The sequence below is a fragment of the Manis javanica genome, chromosome 16, assembly GCF_040802235.1.
Source record: "Manis javanica isolate MJ-LG chromosome 16, MJ_LKY, whole genome shotgun sequence".
NCBI classification, from domain to species: Eukaryota; Metazoa; Chordata; class Mammalia; order Pholidota; family Manidae; genus Manis; species Manis javanica.
The window spans coordinates 63,429,935-63,454,583 of record NC_133171.1 but is presented as its reverse complement, the minus strand read 5'-3'; the positions used below and the strand labels follow the sequence as shown (position 1 = coordinate 63,454,583).

The 24,649-nt window shown below is 46.3% G+C and overlaps 1 protein-coding gene across 4 annotated transcripts in view; it reads right to left on the bottom strand.

Annotated features, from left to right (window-relative positions):
* Nucleotides 1-2,078: 2,078 nt before the first annotated feature.
* LOC108396925 (histone H2B type 1-C/E/F/G/I-like) overlaps nt 2,079-24,649 on the bottom strand; it is a 107,391-nt gene continuing 84,820 nt past the window's right edge. The window contains exons 2-3 of one of the 4 annotated variants that reach the window (XR_012126185.1): nt 14,329-14,434; nt 2,079-7,085 (exon numbers count right to left, since the gene is read on the bottom strand). The gene's annotated coding sequence lies outside the window, so the exon portion shown is untranslated. The remainder of the gene's footprint in view (nt 7,086-14,328; nt 14,435-24,649) is intronic. The other 3 variants (XR_012126184.1, XM_073224468.1, XM_073224467.1) reach the window with 3 other exon arrangements.

Here is a 24,649-nt window from a genome sequence, read left to right as displayed (position 1 = left end):
ATGGTCCCCAAATGGCTCTTTAGATTCTAAAATTCTCCACGACTTATACAACTTCCATGAGGGTACGGGCAAATGGAGAGATCCCATATATCCAGGCTTTCTCCTACCTCTGAACCAAGCTCTCTCTCTAAATCCCCTGCAATCCTAAACACCTACTACTTGCCTTAAAGTCCACACCCCTAAGCTTTTTTCATGTTCCCAAATATCCTCAACTGCCTATAAAACTCCTTGACAATGCACCACCACGGGCTCTATTGTCCCCTCCTGGCTCATGCCAGGAGCTCTGTCTGTCCTCTCACTGTATCATTACATCTCAATCTGTATGTTTGTGTCTAAGTGTGTAAATAAAATATATTTTTCTACCTCTGGATAGTATTAATAAAAATTGATTTAAAGACAAGCGCTCATAAAAATAGGGCATTCTAAAACTTCCAAAAAATTCTAATAGAAGATATTAAGCATTAATGCTAATTTAGGATGAACTGAATAGACATGTCCTTATGGTTATCAGCTGCCTAAGTTTACCTAAAGTCATTTAAGTTGATGGTATCTGTTAAATCTTTCAAAGAAAAATGCTTAAAGTGAAGTGTAGCTTTGTCTAATGTGAGTAACTATTTAAGCAAGTGCCTTAAAACTTATAACAGCTTCCCAAAATCAAATTCAAAAAGGTGTTTTTTACTTCTAGTTCACTCTAATATTTTCCAGAGGGCCCCTGGAACATGTCAGAGAAATTTTTACTCATTGAGGAAAATATTTGGCTAATTTGGCTTATTTACCTGGTTAATTACTTAGAAGGCACTGTCACAGGGAATGATGCTAAACTTTGTTACTGAATGTTTTGTGTTACAGAAATATCCAAATTTCCTTATGACAACTGTCTTACAGTAAGCTCTCATCAGATCTTTAGCCATTGTCATTTGTAAGTCTTTTGTCATCTATACTCAGTTTTATTAATCCTAAACTAGTAAAAAACTAGATTTCAGGTTTTTTTGGTTTCACTGGAGATGGCTGGTAATTGTAGGTCTGCTTTGCTTATGTAGCTGTATTCCTATTATGTTAATGTGTGTATGCAATTTAATTAGTAGTTTAAAACCTATACATGCTTATGTTACTCTATAAGAAGATATGTCAAAGAAATAATCAATCTTCCCATGTTTTATTCCATCTGCTACTTCTATAGCTTTCCTTCTTCCTTCTTAATTACAACACTTAAGTAGAATTCGTGCCTCATATCGAAATTACTGAGTAGCATAATTCTTCCAAGTGGTAAAGATACCTCAAGACAAATGCAGGGCATAAGCCACAGGGCATAAATCTGCAAAGAAGTAAAAAGCTAACCTTTTCAAACAATATTGCTTCTCTCTCACTTACCAACTTTACATTTCCCTGTATGGTCCCAGAAGATGACTGGTTAGCCAGAGACAGGTAAGATTCCTCAAGGGAGGAACAACCTAAGACAAGCACAGTCGCAGGGGGGCCATCAGGTGAGAAATTGGGGACCAACAGAGGTGAGGCTTAGAACCTCACCCGCCGTTTTGAGAGAAATCTTCTGCATCCGTGGATGTTTTGTTGCCTTTGTCTAGCTTGGATTAATACTTAGTCTATAGGCACACACCTGATCATCTACATTTGCCCTCTTACAGCATTATACTATGTTTTCTACCTTTATCTTGCATCTATCTACCACTTCAGCATTTTATTAAAAATAATAATGATAATAAGGGAGAAATGTGGGATTCACATATAAATCAAGTATAAAAATCAAATGAATATTCATATTTGACCTGATTGTTGATAGTTCATAATGCATGATCAAAACTGAAAGTTTCTGTGATGACTGACCTTGCACTGTTCACCATGTAAGAATTTATTCACTATGTAAGAATTTGTTCACCATGTAAGAACTTGTTCGTTATGCTTCAGAAGATTGGAGACTGCTGAGTATTAGGTTTGGGGTTGATTAATGGTTGTGCATTGAGTCCCCTATACAGAATTTTATTGTTGTTAACAACCATTTGATCAATAAATGAGAGATGCCCTCTCAAAAAAAAAAAAAAACCTTAGGAACCAAACAGCAGCAGACTCACGGACTCCAAGAAGGGACTAGTGGTAACCAAGGGAAGGGGGTGGAGAGGGTAGGAAGGGGAGAAAGGCAGAAGGGAATTAAGGGGCACTATAATTAGCAATCACAATATATGTAGGTCTTGGGGAAGGCAATACAGCATAGAGAAGACTAGTGACTCTATAGCATCTTACTACACTGATAGACAAGTGACTGCAATAGTGGAGGCGGGAGTGGGGGATGGGTGAATGCTGAAACCACAATGTTGTTCCTGTGAAAACTTTGTAAGATCGTTTATTAATGATACCTTAGTTAAAAAAAAATGCTTTAGCAAAAAAAAACAAAACTAGATTTCAGCAGAACAGGTATTAGTTATACAGGATTAAGCAAACTAAGGAAGATGATTTGGTGGCTTTTTGTTTCAAATGTCGCTGAGTATCGCGTCCCGCCATCTAGGGCTACGGCAGGAGAATGATCACCGAAGGCCTGGTTCGTTATGAATCTTTATTATCGGCATCCGAGCATCCATCGAGCGAAAGGCAAAAGCAAAAAACAACCACAACCACACCCACTTCCTCCAGGGCAGCAGCTTATATAGCATATCGCAACCAATCAGCTGACTGATCATGCCCCAGGTTCAGTCTTATTGGAAGCATGTGAAAAGCATGTTATGAGCACGAGCACGGAAATGGGGACAAGCCAATCATGGAGAATTCCTTATGCCCTGAGCTGTAGGGCCAGGAAGGGTGGTGTCTAGGAAGCAGGCGCCATCTTTAGGGTATTGTCCAGCTAGAGTGGGGCTCAGCCTTGGCTGTCGGCCGGGCCCCCACATCTCCCCCTTTATTGTTTTATAACCAAAGGGCTGTCGGGATCATGCCTGTCTTAGGTCGTCCGGAGTCTGCGGCATTCTTACCTGTCCTCAGGCAACAGACAGCTTAGGTCTGTGCCCTGTCATAGGTTGATACGTGCAGCTCCCGATCTTACCCGTCCTTGACTACTGATCCAGGATATTAAGCCATACTCTAGGGGAGATGCCTTCCTCTAGCGCTGCCATGGCCTGCAACAGGACCTTCCGTTCTCCCCGTTGCTGTTTTTGTATGGAACAGACTTTCCTCCCAAGCAGGAGGAGGGCCCACAATTAGCAATATTCCTATGACACCTACACCTGACCAGGCTTTGGTGGCGTTTAACATACCAGTAATACACCCCCGTATAAGAATGGATGCAGCCCACAGACAAAACCTCCCCCAAGAGGTCCAATTGTTCTTGAAGAAGGTTCATGCATTGGTTGACCAAGGCCATCCCATTCTTAAAATGGCCGTTGATGACGTTCTGCGTTGTCATTGCCGAGGCAATGGCCTGGGACAGATCATTCAGCGTTTCTGCCGTAGGAATGGTGATAGTCAGAGTGGCGGTGGCTGCAGCTGCAGCTCGGCTCGGCTCCGCCATCGCCTGCTGTAGGATCCACGGCAGGAGCAGAAGCAGTGCAGTCATCTTGTACCTCCGCTCCGGGGTTTTCCACTCTGCATATCAGACGTTCAGGCACCCAAACGGGGTTCTGCTGGTCCTGTGGAAAAACACAAACCGAGCATCGGGTCCAGATTATCACTGGGTCCGGGCCTTTCCATGTTCCTTCCAACACATCCTTCCACAAAACTTTAGGCATGTGTTTTGGATTGGATTGTTGGCCGTGCCGCTCTGCTGCACTGCGGCCATTTTTGTCCAGTGTTAAAAAGTTTAAAATGAATCATATGATGTTTAATTTGTCTCTGGGGGATCTAAAGTCTTCTCCTATTCCCCCTTTTTGTTTATATAAGGCATTCTTGAGGGTGAGGTGCGTGCGTTCCACCATACCCTGACCCTGAGGGTTGTCTCTAGCTCCCTGCTGCTCTCATGACACAAAAGGATGTCATCCATATAATGATAGATGCCTTAGGCAGGGCCATGGGCAGTGGCAAACCCAGTTGTATTGAGCCCATAAGCACCATCTGCTTATTTACAGCCCTAAGGTCATGTAAAAGCCTCCACTTCCCTGTTTTCTTTCTTATCACAAAAATAGGTGTGTTCCAGGGGGAGGTAGAGGCCTAAATATGCTTGGCAGCAAGCTGCTCCTGTACTAAAGTGTGGGCTGCTTCCTTCTTCTCTTTAGTAAGGGGTCACTGAGGAACCCATATAGGATTCTCAGAGCGCCACTGAATCTTTATTTGCTGTTCTCCTTCAGTGGCCCTGAGGAAAAACCAAGCCCGGGCCCTCCAAATTGACTGGGTGTAATGTTAGACAAAGGAAAGGACTTTTCTCGACCCGACAAGTTCTTCCCAAGTCCACCTGTCTAGCCCTGTCTTTTCAGAATGCAGTTAGACTGTTCGCTGTAGAAAGTTTCCGTGGTCAATTTGAGATTCATTTGGGTTAGTACATCTCTTCCCCAGAGGGACATGGGTATGTTTAGCATGAAGGGTTGAATTATCCCCTCATGCCCTTCTTGGTCCATCCAAGACAGTGAAGCAGCACTACATAGGGGCGCTTGGGCTATCCCGAGTCCTCTTAAAGTTTGTGCAGCTTGATTTAAAGGCCATTCCTTCGGCCATTCATCTTCCTTTATGATACTACGGTCTGCTCCTGTGTCCAGCAATCCTGAGAAATGCCTACCTCTGATCTCTAAGGTGTGCATGGGCCTGGTTCCCAAATCCAATGTAAGACAAGCCAGCGGAGCCCCAGAAGACCCAAACCCTTGCTGTCCTTGAACAGCATTTTTATGAGCATACAAATCATGTTTGCTAGGAAGCATAAGAATTTGAGCAATGCGATCTCCTGGGCTAATAGCCATGATTCCTTGTGGGGAGGAGACCATAATTTTAACTATTCCTTCATAGTCTGGATCTATAACTCCTGGGTGTACTATTAACCCTGCTTTAGTGGTGGAGCTCCGGCCCAATAAGAGACCCACTACTCCTTTTGCCAAAGGTCCCTTAAAATCTGACTCTACAACTTGAACTCCCATCTCGGGGGTCAATACGAGTCTGGTGGCAGCACAGATGTCCACTCCTGCGCTTCCTGCTGTTGCTCTCCGTGATCCCTCGGTGCTGGGTGAACTCCCTGATCTGTCAAAGGGTGGTGAGTTCTGGGTATCTGTTGAACCACCCCATACATTTGCGGGCCCTGAGGTGGAGGGCCCCTCCTCCCATTTTTTGGCTCTTGAGGGGCAGCGGTCAGCCTTCCACATCCACCACTGACCTACACTCACTGGCCCAGTGATTTCCTTTTCTACATCTCGGGCATAATCTTGGTTTGGGCCTGCTAGCAGGTTCGTTGACTTCCTTCAACTTGGGACAATCTCTTTTCAAATGACCCATTTGTTTGCAGTAGAAACAGGCCCCAGGAGGGGTTGACCTGCCACGAGCATCTCTCAATCCCTGAGTCATGGCTGTGGCCATAACCTGTCCTTGCACCACGCTGTCATTAATGTCCCTACAAACCTTAATATAAGTACTCAGATCTTTGTTCTTCCAGGGTCTTATGGCCTCCCTACACCATTTGTTGGCCTGCTCATAGGCCAGCTGCTTCACAAGGGGCATAGCAGTATCAACATCACCAAATATGCGACCGGCTGTTTGCATCAGTCTGGCTAGAAAGTCTGCATATGGCTCATTAGATCCATGCAACACCTTTGACAGCTGACCCTGTAGGTCACCTGTGCCTTGCAGCATCTTCCAGGCCCTCACTACTGCGTAGCTGTTTGCATATATACTGCTGGGGGGAATCCTACCTGATTCTGTTGACCCAAATATGGACCCATGCCCATCAACATGTCTAAGTTCCATTGATGATTACCTGCTGAGGCATTACGCTGAGCCATGTCCTGTGAAAATTCTTGCCAGGCTGTCTTAAATGTCAGGTACTGACCTCCAGAGAGGGCTGCTCTTGCTACATTGGCCCAATCATCCGGCGTCAGATTAAGAGAAGCTACTGACTCCACTAAAGAAACAGTGAAAGCTACCTGGGGGCCATACGTTGTGGATGCTTCCTTCAGACTTTTAATGACCTTGAAATCTAGGGCTTGATTATACCTCTGTTATGTATTAGGGTCTTCAAATACAGGTAAAGCGGCACTTCCTTGTTCTCTCAGCCACTCCCTCCACCCCCCTCTTTCTAGTCCTTGATTGCAATCACACGTTTCAGGGTTGTTGAGAGGGGGGTGTCCTCCGACTCCTCTTCCTCTTTCTGTTGCCTCAGCTGCGTTAGGGAGGGATAACTGCGGGGGATAGGGCATTCCTTCCTCCGGGCAATTCTAAGTCTCCTTATATGCTTTTCTAATTCCTCCCCCGATAGCTCCCCTTCCTCATCTGTAGATCCTCCTCGCTCAGACCCCCTCTCTGAGGTCCTAGTGGAGGATCTTCCTTCCGGACATCTTCCAGGACTTTCTCCCCCTCTCCATTAGCCCTTAGGAGTGCCCAGAGTGGTTCCTCCACCCGCATCCTAGACACCTCTGAACCCATAGTGCGGAGGAAAAGAGGTTGACTCTATTCTAAGTTGAGGTTACGTGCGCCCGCACTTGTACCCCTGAATTGAGTCTCCTTACAGCCTGAGAGACCTCGCTAACTGGTTTTCGTCGCTTCCCGCGAACTTTAGTCTACGTCGCTTTACCTGCGAACTTTCTACAGCGCTCTTATTCTTTTGTGAGGAAACGCAGAAACATATACAGACTAAGACAGAACAAGACAAGGAACACAAAGGCTAAACACACACACCACAATTGCTTACATTCGCACGACCTGATGTTGCTTTCACTTTGTCCCTGACCATACTCACCACTCTCCAAAATGTCAGTCACTTGTGTAACTCTTCCAAAGGGTGTCCACTCGGATCGCCGCAGGGTGAGAAGTTCCACTCCGTCCTTGGATGCCAGGTTTTTGTCCCGGGTTTTGGCACCAGCTATTGCGTCCCGCCACCTAGGGTGATGGCAGGAGAACGATCACCGAAGGCCTGGTTGGTTATGAATCTTTATTATGGGCATCCGAGCATCCATCTAGCGAAAGGCAAAAGCAAAAAACAATAACCACAACCACACCTACTTCCTCCAGGGTAGCAGCTTATATAGCATTACGCAACCAATCAGCTGACTGATCATGCCCCAGGTTCAGTCTTATTGGAAGCATGTGAAAAGCATGCTATGAGCATGAGCACAGAAATGGGGACAAGCCAATCATGGAGACTTCCTTATGCGCTGAGCTGTAGGGCCAGGAAGGGTGGTGTCTAGGAAGTAGGCGCCATCTTTAGGGTGTTGTCCAGCTAGAGTGGGGCTCAGCCTCGGCTGTAGGCCGGGCCCCACCGCTGACAAAGTGTTTTAAGCTTTTTCTCTTAAGCTGACAACAGTTTAGTAAATGACTGCCTTTATAAGCAGAATTGAAACTTTATCTTTCTTCCTGATCCCTCCAGAATTTAAAAACTCTCAGTGACTACTTTTATATTTCATGGCAGTATGTTTATTTGCATAAGTTCAATGAGAATCTGCTTTCCTTGTAAGAGGACCAATTAAAAACAATGGTTATATTACCAAGGCTTTGACTGGAACGTCATACCTGAGAGACACGTGTGTAAACTCAGATATGAACACACAACTTTAAGGAACTAAGATTGACTTTATAAAGCCAACAAAGCCCCTTAGAAGAACTGGCCTGGTACCTTGCTTACAGAGTTCCCAGCAGCCTTACCAGGTGAGTAAGGAAGGTCACTTCCTGGCAAGTGCGGGGACCTCAGGAATGTCTTGGGAACCTCAAGGAGAGGAATTCACCCAAATCTACAGGTACTGCAGGCACAACCTGATGGCAAGTCTGGCTTAGCTTTTTGGCCTCCAGAAGCCCTTAAAAGTTCAATCTGAAATTCCTTACAAAAAGTTCCAGCAAACCACATTTAAAAGATCCCATGTAATCAATTACTCTTCTTGATGCACTTATGCAAATAATCAAGCCAACTGTTAATTATTTTCTTAATCTGACTACTTCTAATAAAAATGAGGGTGATTTTAGAGAAAAGTATTGTTTCAATAATGGAGTCTTATCTATACCAAATCCTAATACTAGTCCTTGAGATGTAAACTCGATCCAGAACTCTAGTTTCCCCATGATACCTGGCTATGATTCTCAATTAGACTCTTCATATTTCTAGTTCTCACATTCAGCCATACATTCTTAATCACGTCAAGTTTGTCCTTCCAGAATGGGAAATCCAACTCCAGATGTTGCTACTTAACCTAATAACAATTTGTTCTATCTTGCCTAGAAGCCACAAAACTGCAAAGAGTAATAGAAATGAAACCCAGAATAGAAGCGCCAACCTTCTGAGGCCCTCTCAACTGACCAGTGATGGAGACCTAGCTGCACTCTTTGCTGTGCCCCCTCTCAGCATGAAGCAGCCAGAGCGGTCATCGGCCCTTTTCCCTAGCAGCAGCTAGTCTCCATCTGTAGACAGGGAGAATGATACAGGGACCATAGGCCTAGACAGAATAAGGTGAGAGTCTCTGGAGAAAGCAAGACAGGGTATTTGCAGTCAGAGCAATGTAAAACTACATGCTAGGAACCACCCCCCCTACTAAAACTATGTTGAACATTAAGCTCTAGAATCATTCTTCAGTGAGATCAGTTAATGTTCCCCAGATAAAGAAGAGTAGCACGTTTTATTATGCTAATCATTTGTAATCCTGTATAAGATTCACTTTAGCATACTGAAAGGCCCAGGCCTATGTGCTGTCTTTCCTCCTTCACATCTGAGGAGGTAATTTTGCAAACTGAGCAACTAACTTAGCATGCAGACCCAGCTATAGAAGGCATAGTAAAAGGCAGGATTATTTAGCAAATAGACAATACCTCAGCCCACCTTGGGAGCTGAGCAGGCAGCCTTTTGATATACTCCCAGACCAAAACGCCAGTATCCCAGAGAAAAATCGAGGCAGGAGATTCCTTATGTTAAGTTAATTTTTAATATTCAGAGAACACTTAACAAGTCCTTCCCGAAGGCTTTAGAGGTAGTCCCCACCTTTTTGGACAGGCTCTAGCCCAAGACCTCAAATCCCTTACTCTCTTGAGCTCCATGCTCCTTCAATATGTAGATGATCTCCTCTGGTGTAGTCCCTCCCTACAAACCTCTCAACAGGATACTATTCTCATTCTCTCAGAACACAGATATCGTGTTTCACCCTCAAAAGTTCAGCTGTCTGCCGCTCAGGTCACATACCTGGGAATCAGTTCTCCCTGCACTACAAGGCCATTTCCATAGACAGGAAAAAACTTCTCCAAACCATGCCCATTCCAAACACCAAGCAACACCATCCCTAACTCCCAAATGGCAAAGACCATACACTGTAGTCCTTTCCACGCCAACTGCAGTTAAACTCCGGGGTCTTCCCCATTAGATACACAATTCCCACCTTTGGGTGTTTGTCTCGGCTCATTCCCTTCCCACCATATCTCCTACAGGTTCCTACTCCACCCTGATGGGACCTCTTACTCTCCGCATTTCGCACTGCCCATCTCCACTTCCACTCACCACTGAAGTTTCTGCCAGTTGAAAGAGTATGTCGCTGTGACCTTCTTAACCCAGAATGACTCAGGAGACATGGGCCCACGCAAGAGACTTTATTATATGAAGGAGTGGCTGCCCCAGACGGGGATGGGGAGAACAGCAGAGAGAGCAGTGGGATGCAGAGAGAGAGAGAGAGGGAGAGAGTGCAGGAAGAGCAGGGGGACAGAGAGACAGAGACAAAGAGAGAGAGCAGCAGAGACAGACAGAGAGAGGGCAGCAGCGTGGTGCCTTTTATTTTGGCGGTTCCCTTAGCCTGTTGCTTGGGGGAGGGTTGGGATGTTTAGAGATAAGGCGGGGTAAGTCCCAGGCAAGCCCAGGCCTAATTCTCCCTGGCTTATGTGCTTGGGACCATGGGGCAAATGGAGGATAAATTTACTATATTCTTACATTCCTCCCTTATCTGTTTTATAAGTGGTAGAGAATTTGGGAAGGGGTGAAGGTTAGTCTTCGCTAACTGCTTCCTGCTGATTAGGGGCGATGAAGTTTATTTTTGTATTGATGGCGGGGGAGGGGGGTCCTGAGATGAGCCCTTGGTCTGCAGTGGTGATGGCATTTTCCAGGTTCAATAAGGTCATCGTCTTTGGAGAGGGGTTGGTAATCCTGTAATATAAACTGGTTAAAGGTTTGGTTAGAAATTTTTTGCTTTTGGGCTGATTGCTATGTTTACATAGGGTGACTGAATTAATAGCATTTTTTGGGACATATGTGTAGGCAGCAAAGCAATCTGTAGGGCAAAGGGAATCCTTGATGGTGCAATCTTTTGGACAGTCTGAAAGAGAAGAAAGGGCTGGCATTGGGAAGATAGGTCTGGTGAGAGAGTAAGTGTTGAGAAGAGGGTTAACAATCTTGAGGCATGAGGCATGGCGGTTGTAAGGGAGGTCTTAGGACTCCATGCTGGCAGAAACTTGTTCACTGATAAGTGGAAGTGGAGTTGAGTGCTGCGAAATGCAGAGAGTAAGAGGTCCAGTCAGAGTGGAGTAGGAACCTGTGGGAGATTTGGTGGGAGGGTAATAAGCTGAGACAAACGGCTTAAGGTGGGAGTTGTGTATCTAGTGGGGAAGACCCCGCGGTTTAACTGCAGTTGGCGTGGAAAGGATTACTGTGTATGGTCTTTGCCATATGGGCATTAGGGATGGTGTTGCTTGCTGCTTGGAATGGGCATGGTTTTGGAGAATTTTTTCCTGTCTATTGTAATGGCTTCATAGCGCAGGGAGAGTTTAACTCCCAGGTATGTGATCTGAGCGGCAGACAGCTGAACTTTTGAGGGTGAAACTCGATAGCTGTGTTCTCAGAGAAAGTTTAAAAGGAGAATAAAATCCTGTTGAAAAGTTTGTAGGGGGGTACTGCAGTGGAGATCATCTACATATTGAAGGAAGGTGGAGCTTGAGAGAGTAAGGATTTGAGGTCTTGGGCTAGAGCCTGTCCAGAAAGGTGGGGACTATATCTAAAGCCTTGGAGAAGGACTTGTTAAGTGTTCCCTGAATATTAAAAATTAAATTAACATAAGGAATTTCCTGCCTTGATTTTTCTCTGGGATACTGGCGTCTTGGTCTGGGAGCATATCAAAAGGCTGCCTGCTCAGCTCCCAAGGTGGGCTGAGGTATTGTCTATTTGCTAAAGAATCTTGTCTTTTACTATGTGGTCTACAGCTGGGTCTACAGTTAGTTGCTCAGTTTGCAAAATTACCTCATCAGATCTGAAGGAGGAAAGACAGTACATAGGCCTGGGCCTTTTAGTATGCTAAGCTGAATCTTACACATGGTTACAAATGATCAGCATAATAAAACATGTGCTACTCTTCTTTATCTGGGGAACATTAACTGATCTCACTGAAGAATGATTCTAGAGCTTAATCTTCAACATAGTTTTAGTAGGGGAGGGGGGGTTTCCTAGCATGCAGTTTTACATTGCTCTGACTGCAAATATCCTGCCTTGCTTTCTCCAGAGGCTCTCACCTTATTCTGTCTAGGCATATGGTCCCTGTATCATTCTCCTCTCTACAGGTGGAGACTCCAGCTGCTGCTAGGGAAAAGGGGCGATGACCGCTCTAGCTGCTTCATGCTGAGAGGGGGCACAGCAAAGAGTGCAGCTAGGTCTCCATCACTGGTCAGTTGAGAGGGCCTCAGAAGGTTGGCGCTTCTATTCTTGGTTTCATTTCTATTACTCTTTGCAGTTTGTGGCTTCTAGGCAAGATAGAACAAATTGTTATTAGGTTAAGTAGCAACATCTGGAGTTGGATTTCCCATTCTGGAAGGACAAACTTGACGTGATTAAGAATGTATGGCTGAATGTGAGAACTAGAAATATGAAGAGTCTAATTGAGAATCATAGCCAGGTATCATGGGGAAACTAGAGTTCTGGATCAAGTTTACATCTCAAGGACTAGTATTAGGATTTGGTATAGATAAGACTCCATTATTGAAACAATACTTTTCTCTAAAATCACCCTCATTTTTATTAGAAGTAGTCAGATTAAGAAAATAATTAACAGTTGGCTTGATTATTTGCATAAGTGCATCAAGAAGAGTAATTGATTACATGGGATCTTTTAAATGTGGTTTGCTGGAACTTTTTGTAAGGAATTTCAGATTGAACTTTTAAGGGCTTCTGGAGGCCAAAAAGCTAAGCCAGACTTGCCATCAGGTTGTGCCTGCAGTACCTGTAGATTTGGGTGAATTCCTCTCCTTGAGGTTCCCAAGACATTCCTGAGGTCCCCGCACTTGCCAGGAAGTGACCTTCCTTACTCACCTGGTAAGGCTGCTGGGAACTCTGTAAGCAAGGTACCAGGCCAGTTCTTCTAAGGGGCTTTGTTGGCTTTATAAAGTCAATCTTAGTTCCTTAAAGTTGTGTGTTCATATCTGAGTTTACACACGTGTCTCTCAGGTATGACGTTCCAGTCAAAGCCTTGGTAATATAACCATTGTTTTTAATTGGTCCTCTTACAAGGAAAGCAGATTCTCATTGAACTTATGCAAATAAACATACTGCCATGAAATATAAAAGTAGTCACTGAGAGTTTTTAAATTCTGGAGGGATCAGGAAGAAAGATAAAGTTTCAATTCTGCTTTACTAAACTGTTGTCAGTTTAAGAGAAAAAGCTTAAAACACATTGTCAGCAACATTTGAAACAAAAAGCCACAAAATCATCTTCCTTAGTTTACATAATCCTGTATAAGTAATACCTGCTCTGTTGAAATCTAGTTTTTACTAGTTTAGGAGAAATAAAACAGTGAGTATAGATGACAAAAGACTTACAAATGACAATGGTAAAAGATCTGATGAGAGCTTACTGTAAGACAGTTGTCATAAGGAAATTTAGATCTTTCTGTAACATAAAACATTCAGTAACAAAGTTTAGCTTCATTCTCTGTGATAGTGCCTTCTAGGTAATTAAGCATGTAAATAAGCCAAATTAGCCAAATATTTTCTCCAGTGAGAAAAATTTCCTCTGACATGTTCCAGGGGCCCTCTGGAACATATCAGAGTGAACTAGATGTAAAAGAACCTTTTTGCATTTGATTTTGGGAAGTTGTTAAAAGTTTTAAGGCACTTGCTTAAATAGTTACTCACATTAGACAAAGCTACACTTCACTTTAAGCATTTTTCTTTGAAAGATTTAACAGATACCATCAACTTAAATGACTTTAGGTAAACTTAGGCAGCTGATACCCATAAGGACATATCTAGTCAGTTCAACTTAAATTAGCATTAATACTTAATATCTTCTATTAGAATTTTTTGGAAGTTTTAGAATGCTCAATTTTTACAAGCGCTTGTCTTTAAATCAATTTTTATTAATACCATCCGGAGGTAGAAAATATTTTTCATTTCCACACTTAGACGCAAACATACAGATTGAGACATAATGATACAGTGAGAGGACAGACAGAGCTCCTGGCATGAGCCAGGAGGGGACAAGAGAGTCCGTGGTGGTGCATTGCCTAGGAGTTTTATAGGCAGTTGAGGATATTTGGGAACATGAAAAAAGCTTAGGGGTGTGGACTTTAAGGCAAGTAGTAGGTGTTTAGAATTGCAGGGGATTTAGAGAGAGAGCTTGGTTCAGAGATAGGAGAAAGCCTGGATATATGGGATCTCTTTCCATTTGCCCGTATCCTCACAGAAGTTGTAGAAGTCATGGAGAATTTTAGGATCTAAAGAGCCATTTGGGGACCATTTAGACTGATTGTCCAAGGGATATTGTGGCCAGATCTCATTACAGTAGCGAACAGATTTGAGGTCTGGAGTTAGGTGGAGGGGCTTTAGATTATTGACTAAACACCCTAGCAGTGAATCTGCGGGAATGGAGGGGCCAGGTCCTATGGTGAGAACGAGACCGTTCAGAAGTCGCTTAGGCATCCCTGAGCGACTGAGGTCATGGAGAAGACCAGGCACAGTTAGGGGGTCGTCACCACCTCTAACTGTGGGGTCGAGGCGAAAACGCTGGGAGGCTCGGTATCTGGTACCAGGAGTTTTTGAGTTGAGTAGAAACATAAAGGGAGACCGGGCCTCAGTGGATGGATTCTCACCATGGGGAGGCAGAGAAGGGTTGACTATGGGGATCAACCGTGACTCTGAAAGTCATGGTTGGGGGTGACCCTGTCCCAGAGGAGCCCTTGGGGGTGCCGGACACTCAACGGTCACTTCCCAGGTTCCAAAGGGACATTTAAGTCGACCATGAAGGGGAAACTCACCAAATTGAAGGCCAGTGTTGGGTGAGAAGACGAGCGACCGGGGAAATGGATGGTGAGCCCGTGGAGAAGGATCGGACAGCTGAGGTTCCCAGAGCAGCTCAGGTTCCTGGAGGAAGAGCAAAGTCAATGGGAGAGCCTCATCCGAAGTCACGGCACCAATGAAATGGTATCTCGCCGTGACTCTCCTTACTCAGAATGACTCAGGAGACACGGGCCCACACAAGACACTTTATTCTCTAAAGGAGAGAATGGCTGCCCCAGAGGTGGGTGGGGAGAGAGAGAGAGAGATAGAGGGAGCAGCAGAGAGAGCAATGGGACGGAGAGAGCACAGAGCATAGAGAGATAGAGAGGGGGAGAGCAGGGGTACAGAGAGACAGAGACAAAGAGAGAGGCAGCAGAGACAGAGACAGAGAGAGAAGGCAGCAGAGAGACAGAGAGGGCAGCATCCTGTTACTTTGGGGGAGGATAGGGATGTTTAGAGATAAGGCGGGATAAGCCCCAGGCAAGCCCAGGCATAATTCTCACTGGCTTATATACTTGGGACCATGGGGCAAATGGAGGATAAATTACTATATTCTTACACCAGCACAGAGTCCTAAGACCTCCGTTACAACCGCCATGCGTCATGCTTCAGGATTATTAACCCTGGTCTCCACACTTACTCTCTCATTACTTATCTTCCCAATGCCAGCCCTTTGTTCTCTTTCAGACTGTCCAAAAGGATTCCCTTTGCCCTACGGGTTGCTTTGCTGCCTACACATATGACCCCCAAAATGCTACTAATTCAGCCACCCTATGTAAACATAGCAATCAGCCCAAATGCAAAAAATTTCTAACTAAAACTTTAACCAGCTTGTATTACAGGATTACCAACCCCTCTCCAAAGACGATGATCCTTATTAAACCTGGAACATGCCATGGCCGCTGCAGACCAAGGGCTCATCTGAAGACCGCCCCCCATCAATACAAAAATGAACTTCTCGTCCCTAATCAGCAGGAAGCAGTTACTGAAGACTAACTTTCACCCTTTTCCAAATCCTCTACCATTTATAAAATAGAAAAGGGAGGAATATAAGAAGATAGTAATTTGTCCTCCATTTGCCCCATGGTCCCAAGCACATAAGCCAGTGAGAATTTTGCCTGGGCATGACCTGCCTTGTCTCTAAACATCCCGACCCTCCCCCAGGGCAATAGGCTGAGCCAGTGGATCCGAAACAATAAAAGGCACAATGCTCTGCACCACGCTGCTGCTCTCTCTCTCGCTCTACCCCCTCTCCCTCTGGGGTAGCCACTTTCTCCTTCAGATAATAAAATCTCTTGCGTGGGCCCGTGTCTCCTGAGTCCTTCTGGGGAAGGAGGGCCACGGTGAGATACCCTTTCAATTTCCTGCCTTGATTTCTCTCTGGGACACCGGTGCCTTGGTCTGGGAGCACATCAAAAGGCTGCCTGCCCAGCCCCCAAGGTGGGCTGAGGTATTGTCTACTTGCTAAAGAATCTTGCCTTTTGAACTTCCTGGGTGTTAAAATGCAATCTTATCTTTAAGATGGAATTCTTCCTGCTTTTTACCATGTCGTCTACAGCTGGGTCTGCATGCTAATTAGTTGCTCAGTTTGCAAAATCACTTCATCATATCTGAAGGAAGAAAGACAGTACATAGGCCTGGGCCTTTTAGTATGTTAAAGTGAATCTTACACATGGTTACAGATGATTAACATAATAAAATGTGCTACTCTTCTTTATCTGGGGAACATTAACTGATCTCACTGAAGAATGATTCTAGAGCTTAAGGTTTAACATCGAGTTTTAGTAGGGGGCTTTCCTTGCATGCTACATTGCTCTGACTGCAAATATCCTGCCCTGCCCCCTCTAGAGGCCCTCACTCTAGTGTGACTACATCTATGGTCCCTGTGTCAGAAGGACCTCCTGGATGGTGGAAGATAAAGCCCTGTTTACATATACTACATGCCCCAAATTCTTTTGTATGAAATAAAATCCTCTTCAGCTTTTTTCTATTTCTTCATGCATAATATGGATTCAGGCCTGGTCTTTCTTATAATACTGATTAATAAAATTTTGGAATCTAGCCTTAAAGTCTATAGTTAACTTTAGAATCATTTAACAGAAGATGATTCTAAAAAATACTAAGGTGGTCCTTATCCCCTGAATCTGCAATTGCAGTTTGAAAGGAAAGGAGCGACACATAGCAGCAATTCACCGGAGAGTTCCGCTTTATTAGGGAAAGGTGCTGGGTTATATAGGAGGGGGCATGAATTGATTGAGGTGTCACTTCTACGGGGCTGGTGGCTGTTGGCTAGGTGCTGGGATTGGGAGGGGGGCGAGAGGTGATTGGGCTTCAGGTGGCGCCGGCGAGAACTGAGGACCCCGAAGAGAAGCCGGAAGTTTGCCATCTTACTGGTGGGGACCCTTCATTCCCCCCTTTCTCCTCTATGGGTTTGTGGACGTTGCTTTCTCTCTGGCTGCTTCCTGCTGAACAGGGGCGGAGAAGGGAGTGAGGGCTTGAGGATTGGGAGGAAAGGGTTGATAGGACTCCCCGCAGTAAGGACGAGTAGATGTGGACTTCTTCAGGTTTGGAAATCAATGAAGGTTCCCTGTAACCATAGGTTGGCCAAGAGGATATGGGTGTCAGGACCCAGGCGTCTGCGGCTATTGTTTCCAGGAACAGTTTCCAGTGGAGAGAGGGGTCCATCTCAGCATGTGGTGAGGAGGTCACGTGAGGGTGAGGGATCTTCTGTGGCCAGAAGCTGGTAGTTCCTGAGTAAAAGCTGGTTGAAAGCTTGATTAGAGATTTTTCTGACTTGGGATTTCATGAACTTTATTATACAGGGTAAGAAAAGACAGGCGAGAAGAATGATTATTATGGGGCCTGCAATGGGCCAGAGCCAGGTGAGGAGGGGGTTTGTTAGTATTGACGAGAATGGGTTGGAATTGGAAGCAGAGTGGAGACTGGAGGCAAGGTCGGTGAGTTTGGTAATGTCAGTTTCTACAATGCCAGATTCGTTGATGTAATAGCAGCACTCTTCCCAGAGGAAGATGCAGGTGCCGCCCTTCTCGGCTGTAAGCAGATCTAGGGCCTGCCGGTTTTGAAGGGTGACTTTAGCTAGCGAAGTGACCTGTCTTTGGAGAGAGGCTAGAGAATTGGCAGTGGATGTCAGGGCTCCCTCAAGTTTGGCGTTGAGATCTCTAACTGCCTATAGAGAGTGACCCAAGGCTTCTCCCGAAAACCCTGCCCCAATGGCTGAGGTGGTCCAAGAGCTACTGACTATGATGGGAAGGAAAGCAGCTCTTTTTGTGCGCGAGGGCAAGGGAGGTTGGAGCTCAAGTAATTCTGCCATGCTGTAAAGTGTTAACTGTGGGATTAGGGTGACGAGAATGCAGGGTGTATTGGAGTTGAGAGGCAGTGAGTTGAAAAGACTGCCATTACACTAAAAGAAGTGTCCCGGTTGCGTAAAAGTCTTAGAGCCGGAGGTAGGGGTGTAGATAGAGAGGCAGTGAAGTGCGCTGGAGGGGGGTGGAGTTGGGTTTACACAGTGGTGGATGGTGAGATTATCTGCGTATTCTGGTTCCCATAGGGGTATGTCTGCCAGGTTGCAGAAGGGTTGTCTTTCTGCATGGAAGGAGTAGTTGGAAATATTAAGGGGCACGGCGGCCAGCAGTGGGCGCTGTAGTGATGCGCACAAGAAACAATAGTCTGTGTTAAGGGTGTGGTTGAGAAAGATGGCGGTGTCCTGAATGAGCTGTAATGAAGAGTAGGAGAAATGGGAAGAGGGGTGGGGATAAGAAGATGAAGAGGCGCCATCAAGAGTTTGGATAATGACTTTTTTGGAATGTCTGCTATCTGATGCAACTTGAGAGATCTGGGAATGAGAGGGAACATACTTTTGAGAGATATGAAGGGTACTGTGGAGGGTCGAGGACCCCCCGTAGTAAACTGAGGCTGTGACTCTGGCAGCCCATCGAGAATCCCAGGGATCTGGGATTGATAAGGAGAATGAGCCGTTGGGATATTTCATGAAACGGTTGGAGGAGTAATACTGTGGGTACTGGAAGTTACCTATGTAGTGAATTGTGCAAGACTAGTAGGGACATCTCCTGTAGGTATCTGGCCATCGCCTGCAATAGGCTTGTTTTTGGTCATAGAGGAAGCAGAGGTAGGGAGAATAAGGGTAGCTGCTAGTGAACACTTCAGTGGAGGGAGGAAAGTGGAGGTATAAAGGCTCAGAGCAGCTTTTCAGAGGGAAGTCTGGTGTGGCAATGAGGGCAGTAACTTTTGTTTGATGCTGTGTGTAAGTCTGTCTGACTTTGAATTGCCATACAAAGGAGGCTGGGGTGGTGGGGAAGACAATAGGAATGAGGAAAAAAAGCAAGAGAGCAGTAAAGGAGGAAAAAGTCATGATTCGGGTATGGATGGCAAAGGGGGTGAATGGGATTTTGGAGGAGAGGACAGTAAGGTCAGGAGTCTGGAGGGAGGGAGAGTCTGTAAACTTTTGTAGGTTAAGAGATCTTTTAGGTGATGTGGGGACAGAATGGTAAGGGGCGCTCTGAATGTCAGTTTATGAGCTTCTTTCTGCAAGAGCTGTCTAGCGGCTAATGCTCGTAGGCAGGGGGCCCATCCCTATACTGTGGGGTCTAATTGCTTGGAGATATAAGCTACTGGGGCAAAGCATATTGGCCTAGGACTCCTAGAGCTTGACTGGACCTCTCATGAATGTATAATGAGAAGGGCTTCGACAAATCAGGAAGATGGAGAGCTGGGGCTTCTACAAGGGCTTGACGAGCTTAATGAAGGAGTGTCGGGGTGAGGAGGATAATGGTTTTTTAGGGGGGCTCTTGCTGAGGTTGTATAGGGGTCTTGCCAACAGGGTGTAGGGAGAAGTTAGGGATCTACGTTCTAAAATATCTAGCTAGGCTTAGAAAGGGCCTAGAAAGGAAAGGATTTTTGTCTTGGTTTTGGGAATTTGGAGGTCAGAGAGGAGCCATTTACTGTCTAAGGTAATGGACTTTGTTGAGATAGAACGAATCTGAGGTAAGTGATAGGAGGGGAAGAGATTTGAGCTTTGACGGGGGATACTCGGTAACTTCTGTAAGCTAGAAGGTTAAGTAGGGAGGCAGTGTCAAGTTGAGACTGTTCCCACGAGAGGCTGCAGAGTAGAAGATTGTCTGTGTATTATAAGGTGGACTTGGAGTGATCATGATGAAACTGTTTGAGGTCCTGAGCTAGGACCTGTCTAAAAATATGGGGACTATCTCGGAAGCTTTGTGGCAAAACTGACCAAGTGAGTTGTTTAGAATGTCTTGTGTATGGGTCCGTCCAGGTGAAGATGAAAAAATCTTGGGAGCAGGGGTCTAGAGGGATATAAAAATGGGTCTTTGAGATCTAGGACTGAGAAGTGGGATGCTGAGGCTGTATGGATTTGTAACAAAGGGATGGATAGGGACAATGGCTATGTTGATGAGGTGAAGGTCTTGGACAAGGCGGAAAGATCCGTTGGTTTTTTTAACAGCTAATATGGGGGTATGTCTTTGAGATCTTGGACTGAGAAGTGGGATGCTGAGGCTGTGTGGATTTGGAACTAAGGGATGGATAGGGACAATGGCTATGTTGATGAGGTGAAGTTCTTGGACAAGGCGGAAAGATCCGTTGGTTTTTTTAACAGCTAATATAGGGGTATTAAATGGGGAGTGAGTGGGTCTGCTTGAATGATGGGTTGGAGGCCTATGAGGGCTGAAGTGATCAGGGGGTATTGGGCCTGATAGATATACTGAGAGGTGTCACATAATTTGATAGAGGCAGGGGGACATAGGGCCACGGAGGGGCTTGTGATGTCCCAAACTTTGGGATTTACAGGGTGTATGAGGGCAGAACCGGAGCTTTCATTGGGTAGAGGGGGGTCGTCGGCTATGAGGGCTATCAGAAAGGGAGTACTGGGGGCTGTGGGAGTGGATATAGTTATGGAAACGTGGAGGAGGGAAAGGATGTCTCGTCCTAGTAAAGGGATGGGACACTGGGGCATAACCAGGAAGGAGTGGGAGAAAGGTATGGGATTGTCTTGGATTGTGCATAAAAGGGTGGGTGGGGGGTTTAATGGGAAAATCTGTTTACCTCCTACTCTGACTATAGGAGTAATGGCTGGCGTGGTAGGGCCCCAGTATTCTCACAAGACTGAGAAGGTGGCTCCTGTATCTAGGAGGAAGGAGATGGGGTGACTGTCTACTGTTAAAGTAACCCTGGGCTCCTGTTTGGTGATGGAAATGGTCAGGCGAGAAGCCCCCGGGCCCCATCAATCTTCTTCTGCCAGCCCCACTATGGCAGGCTTAGGATGGGGGTTGTTCGTCCAGCCTCCCCTTCGGGTGATTGGGCAATCGACCCCCAGTGGCCCTTTTTGTGGCATCTGGGGCATGGGGTGGTAGGAGATCTGGGGGAGGGGCACGCCCTTGACCAATGTCCCTCTTTTCTGCACTTGAAACAAGCTCTTGTTTTAGAGGGGCGCCCAGGTTGTGGTTTTATCAGCTGGGCCAACATCTGGAAATTGGCCTGATCAGCCTTTTGTTTACGGCATTCTTTCTCCTCCTCCCGCTTATGGAAGACTTTAAAGGCCACTGTTAGGATCTCAGTCTGTGGGGTAGCGGGGCCCTGTTCTAACTTTTTGAGTTTAGCTTTAATGTCAGGGTAGCCTTGAGCTAGGAAGTATGTCATAAGGACATGTCTTCCTTCAGGTGTTTCTGGGTCCAGGCTGGTATACTGTAATAGGGCTTGAGTGAGTCTTTCTAAGAACTCGGAGGGGATTTCATCTCTCTTTTGAATTATGTCTTGGAGCTTTTGAAAATTGACTACTTTTCAAGCTGCCGTTTTTCAGACCTGCTATTAAGCAGGAGGCAAAAATATCTCGAGAGCGGAGACTCATGGCGGTGTTATAATTTCAGTGTGGGTCTTGTTTGGGGACAGCAGTGGGGCCAGGGGAATAGGTGGGGTCAGTCCTGTGGGTTTCAGTAGCCTGCATTTGGGCGAAGTCCTAAACTCGTCTACGCTCTTCAGGGAGGAGAGTATTGGCCAGGAGCATGAAAATGTCATGATGTGTGAGGCTGTAAGACTGGAGGGTCTATTGAAACTCCCTGATGTATGTCATGGGATCAGTGGAAAAGGAACTTAGGCGTTTCTCTAGTTAGGCTAAATCTCTTAAGGAGAAAGGGACGTGAACGCGCACGATGCCTTCGGATCCTGCTACCTTCCGGAGTGGGGCGATAATTTTGGGAGGCTCTCGGGACTGAGTCTGAGGGGGACTGAAGGGTTCTGGCTCAGTCTGTGGGGGAGTGACGCGGTCTAGCCGTGCCTAGTCGAGCAGGTTCTGAAGTGCAGAAGGGGTACAAAGAAAATAAAGATAGAATCGGACCCACATGTCGCCAGCTAGCAGCCCAGCTGCTTGCCTCTGCTCGTTTAGTTGGGCTTGAACTCATGACTCTGAGGTTAAGAGTCCCATGCTCTACTGAGCTACAGCAGGGCTCCAGTTAATTGCTTATGGAATGCGTTGTTTTCTATTCCTGCCACATCGGAAAGTGAGGGAAGGGCATAGCTAGAAGTAGGGGCGGTGTTTCTACACATCTTCAAGGTCTCCCTATTTTCAGAGTGAGGAGTCTTGGCAAGATATGTTTTTGTGGACAGATAACTTCTAAGGACTGCACCAGTTGTTCTCTAGCTTGTGCTTTCCCATGCTGCGTTCAGACATGGGGGGAGGTGCTTTCCCATTCTCTCTACAAACATGTGAGAAGACAAAGGCGGTCCCTAACAGGGGAGAAACAGGTGATGAGGGCAAAGACGGAGGAGGCCCCTGGGACCTAGTTAAAGGGGGGCTGAAAGGCTCAGGCTTAATCTGCAGGGAATGAAGGTTGAGGAGGTGAGATGGGGGAGGAGATGGTTGGGGAGGAAGGGAGAAGGGCTGTTGTAGGATAAGAAGGGGAAGGGAGTGAACAGGAGGCTTCTGCGGGGGCGGTGGCTTGCAGGCTAGAACTTGGGAGGGGGCGGGGAGAGGAGGAGGCGGAAAGCTTCGATATAGGGTATCTCCTTCCATTTTTTCAGGTGCTGGCAGTAGTTAAGAAGATCGCGAGTGATGTTAGGATCAAGAGTTCCCCCTGCGGGCCATTGCTTGTTATTGTCTAGGGGGGTATGTCAGCCAATCTTGGGAGCAATATTTACGGAGAAGTTTTGGTTTTATATCAGGCGTCAGGGAGAGGGTAGCCAGATGCTTAAGCAGGCATTCAAGAGGTGAACTTTCAGGGAGGGATGAGGAGGCTCCCATGGCCAAAGGACAGAGAAGGAGACAAACGGGAAGACAAACGGAGATCCTCGGACTGGAAGCAGACCACAAGGAGACAAAGGGCGTCCCCGGTGATCCTTGGTGGTCTGCGGAAACTCCTATACGAGTCGTAATTTCTTGGGAAGTGTGGGTCGTCACCCAGACTTCCCTAAGAAGGCAGAGTGCCGGAGTCACGAGGTACCTAGCTCTAGGCATTTTCGGCGGACGGAGCAGAAGGAGGAGGGGGGGAAAAGGGAGCGTTCTCATCCACAAAGGAGTCACCTCGTTTATGGCTGTTGGAGGGGGGTGCCTGAGAGTCAGCCGCAGCCGTGAAGGCCTGCGGGGATTTATGACTGTCGGAGGAGGGGTTTGAGCGTCCGCCGCAGCCGTAAAGGCTTGAGGCGGGGATTTATGGCTGTTTGGGGAGGGGCCTGAGGGTCCGCCGCAGCCGTGAAGGCCTGAGGCGTGGAGAGTTTCCTCCTCATCCCCGAGCGTCAGGGCCTTGCCGGACGATGACGGTCAATGGCACTGCGATAGCTCGGGGAAGAGTGGCCCACTCCAGGGGGAAAACTTACCTAAAGGCCAGAGAGGAGTGGTGAGTGTGATGAACCAGCGCTGGAAAAAGAGGACGAGGGCAAGCTGCTGCTGGTGTCGGGGGAAGACGGGGCCCAGTTGGGGTGTCCCGTCTCCCGGGTTTCGGCACCAATGAAAGGAAAGGAGTGACACATAGCAGCAATTCACCAGAGAGTTCCGCTTTATTAGGGAAAGGTGCTGGGTTATATAGGAGGGGGCATGAATTGATTGAGGTGTCACTTCTACGGGGCTGGTGGCTGTTGGGTAGGTGCTGGGATTGGGAGGGGGGCGAGAGGTGATTGGGCTTCAGGTGGCGCCGGCGGGAACTGAGGACCCCGAAGAGAAGCCGGAAGTTTGCCATCTTACTGGTGGGGACCCTTCACAGGTCCTTCACAAAAGTAGTTCAAATGTGATCTAATGCATTGTTAGATTCTCGTGTACAATAGAGTTCTGTGCCTACTTGAAACTGGTAGAGTTGTTCTGTTAGTAAAGGTGGAGTCACTTGATTCACAAGAGATCACCTAGGATGTCTGAACATTACATATTGTTGCACATCCCTTAGACATGCATCTATCTATGCATGCAGCGTGCAATCCTGACCCATTGGCTTATTTAAGAGTTGAGAGCCAGCTTCATTTAGATGTTAAATTGGCATCTAGAACTGTGCATATTTCAGTATCTTACTTGATAAGGTCTTCACAGTTCATACGTAATTACTTCAACCTGAAGTCCTGTCATCTTGAGAAGACAGCTCATAATAATCTCTCCAGAACAAAGCCACTGGTGTAGTCAGACTGCTTGCTCAGCCCGTTGGGCTGCTCCCTTCTCCTTACCCTTGTAGACTTTAGCCCCACCAAGCATTTCCAAGTCCTTAAATGTGATACCAACTTTCTTACTTCCGTCTGCCTAGAATGCTGTTTCATACTCTGCCCACCCTCACTGGTAATATTTATTCCACATTCCTTGGGCTTTCTATGCACATCTCTACTGATGTTGTAAGACCTACAGGCCTTATTCCGGTCAGCATTTCCCCCCGGTGAGAAAACGAGGGCCACGTCAGATCGATGCAACAAGCAAGAGGTTTATTATTCCAGCTAGCTGGGGTCCAAGTGTCTGCCCGACACAGCAGGTTCCAACAAGGACCCCGAGCATTCAAAGCCAAGGGTTTATATAGCATTTTCAAAGCACTTAACTCATAGTAATTTTCCACAGCTACACATTATTTTTGCAAGTCATACGTCCTGGGGTTAAGTAAGAGCAAGATAAGACCACTCCTCAATTGTTAGGGCGGTTCCACACGATAAACTTGGTATGTATGATTAGCTGGCCAAGGTTAGCTGACCAAGGGTCACAGCTGCCCACAACCCAGTGTTCATGATTAACTCGTTTTTCAAGACTTACCCAGTTCCAATTCTTTTTTTAAGTCACATACTCAGAAA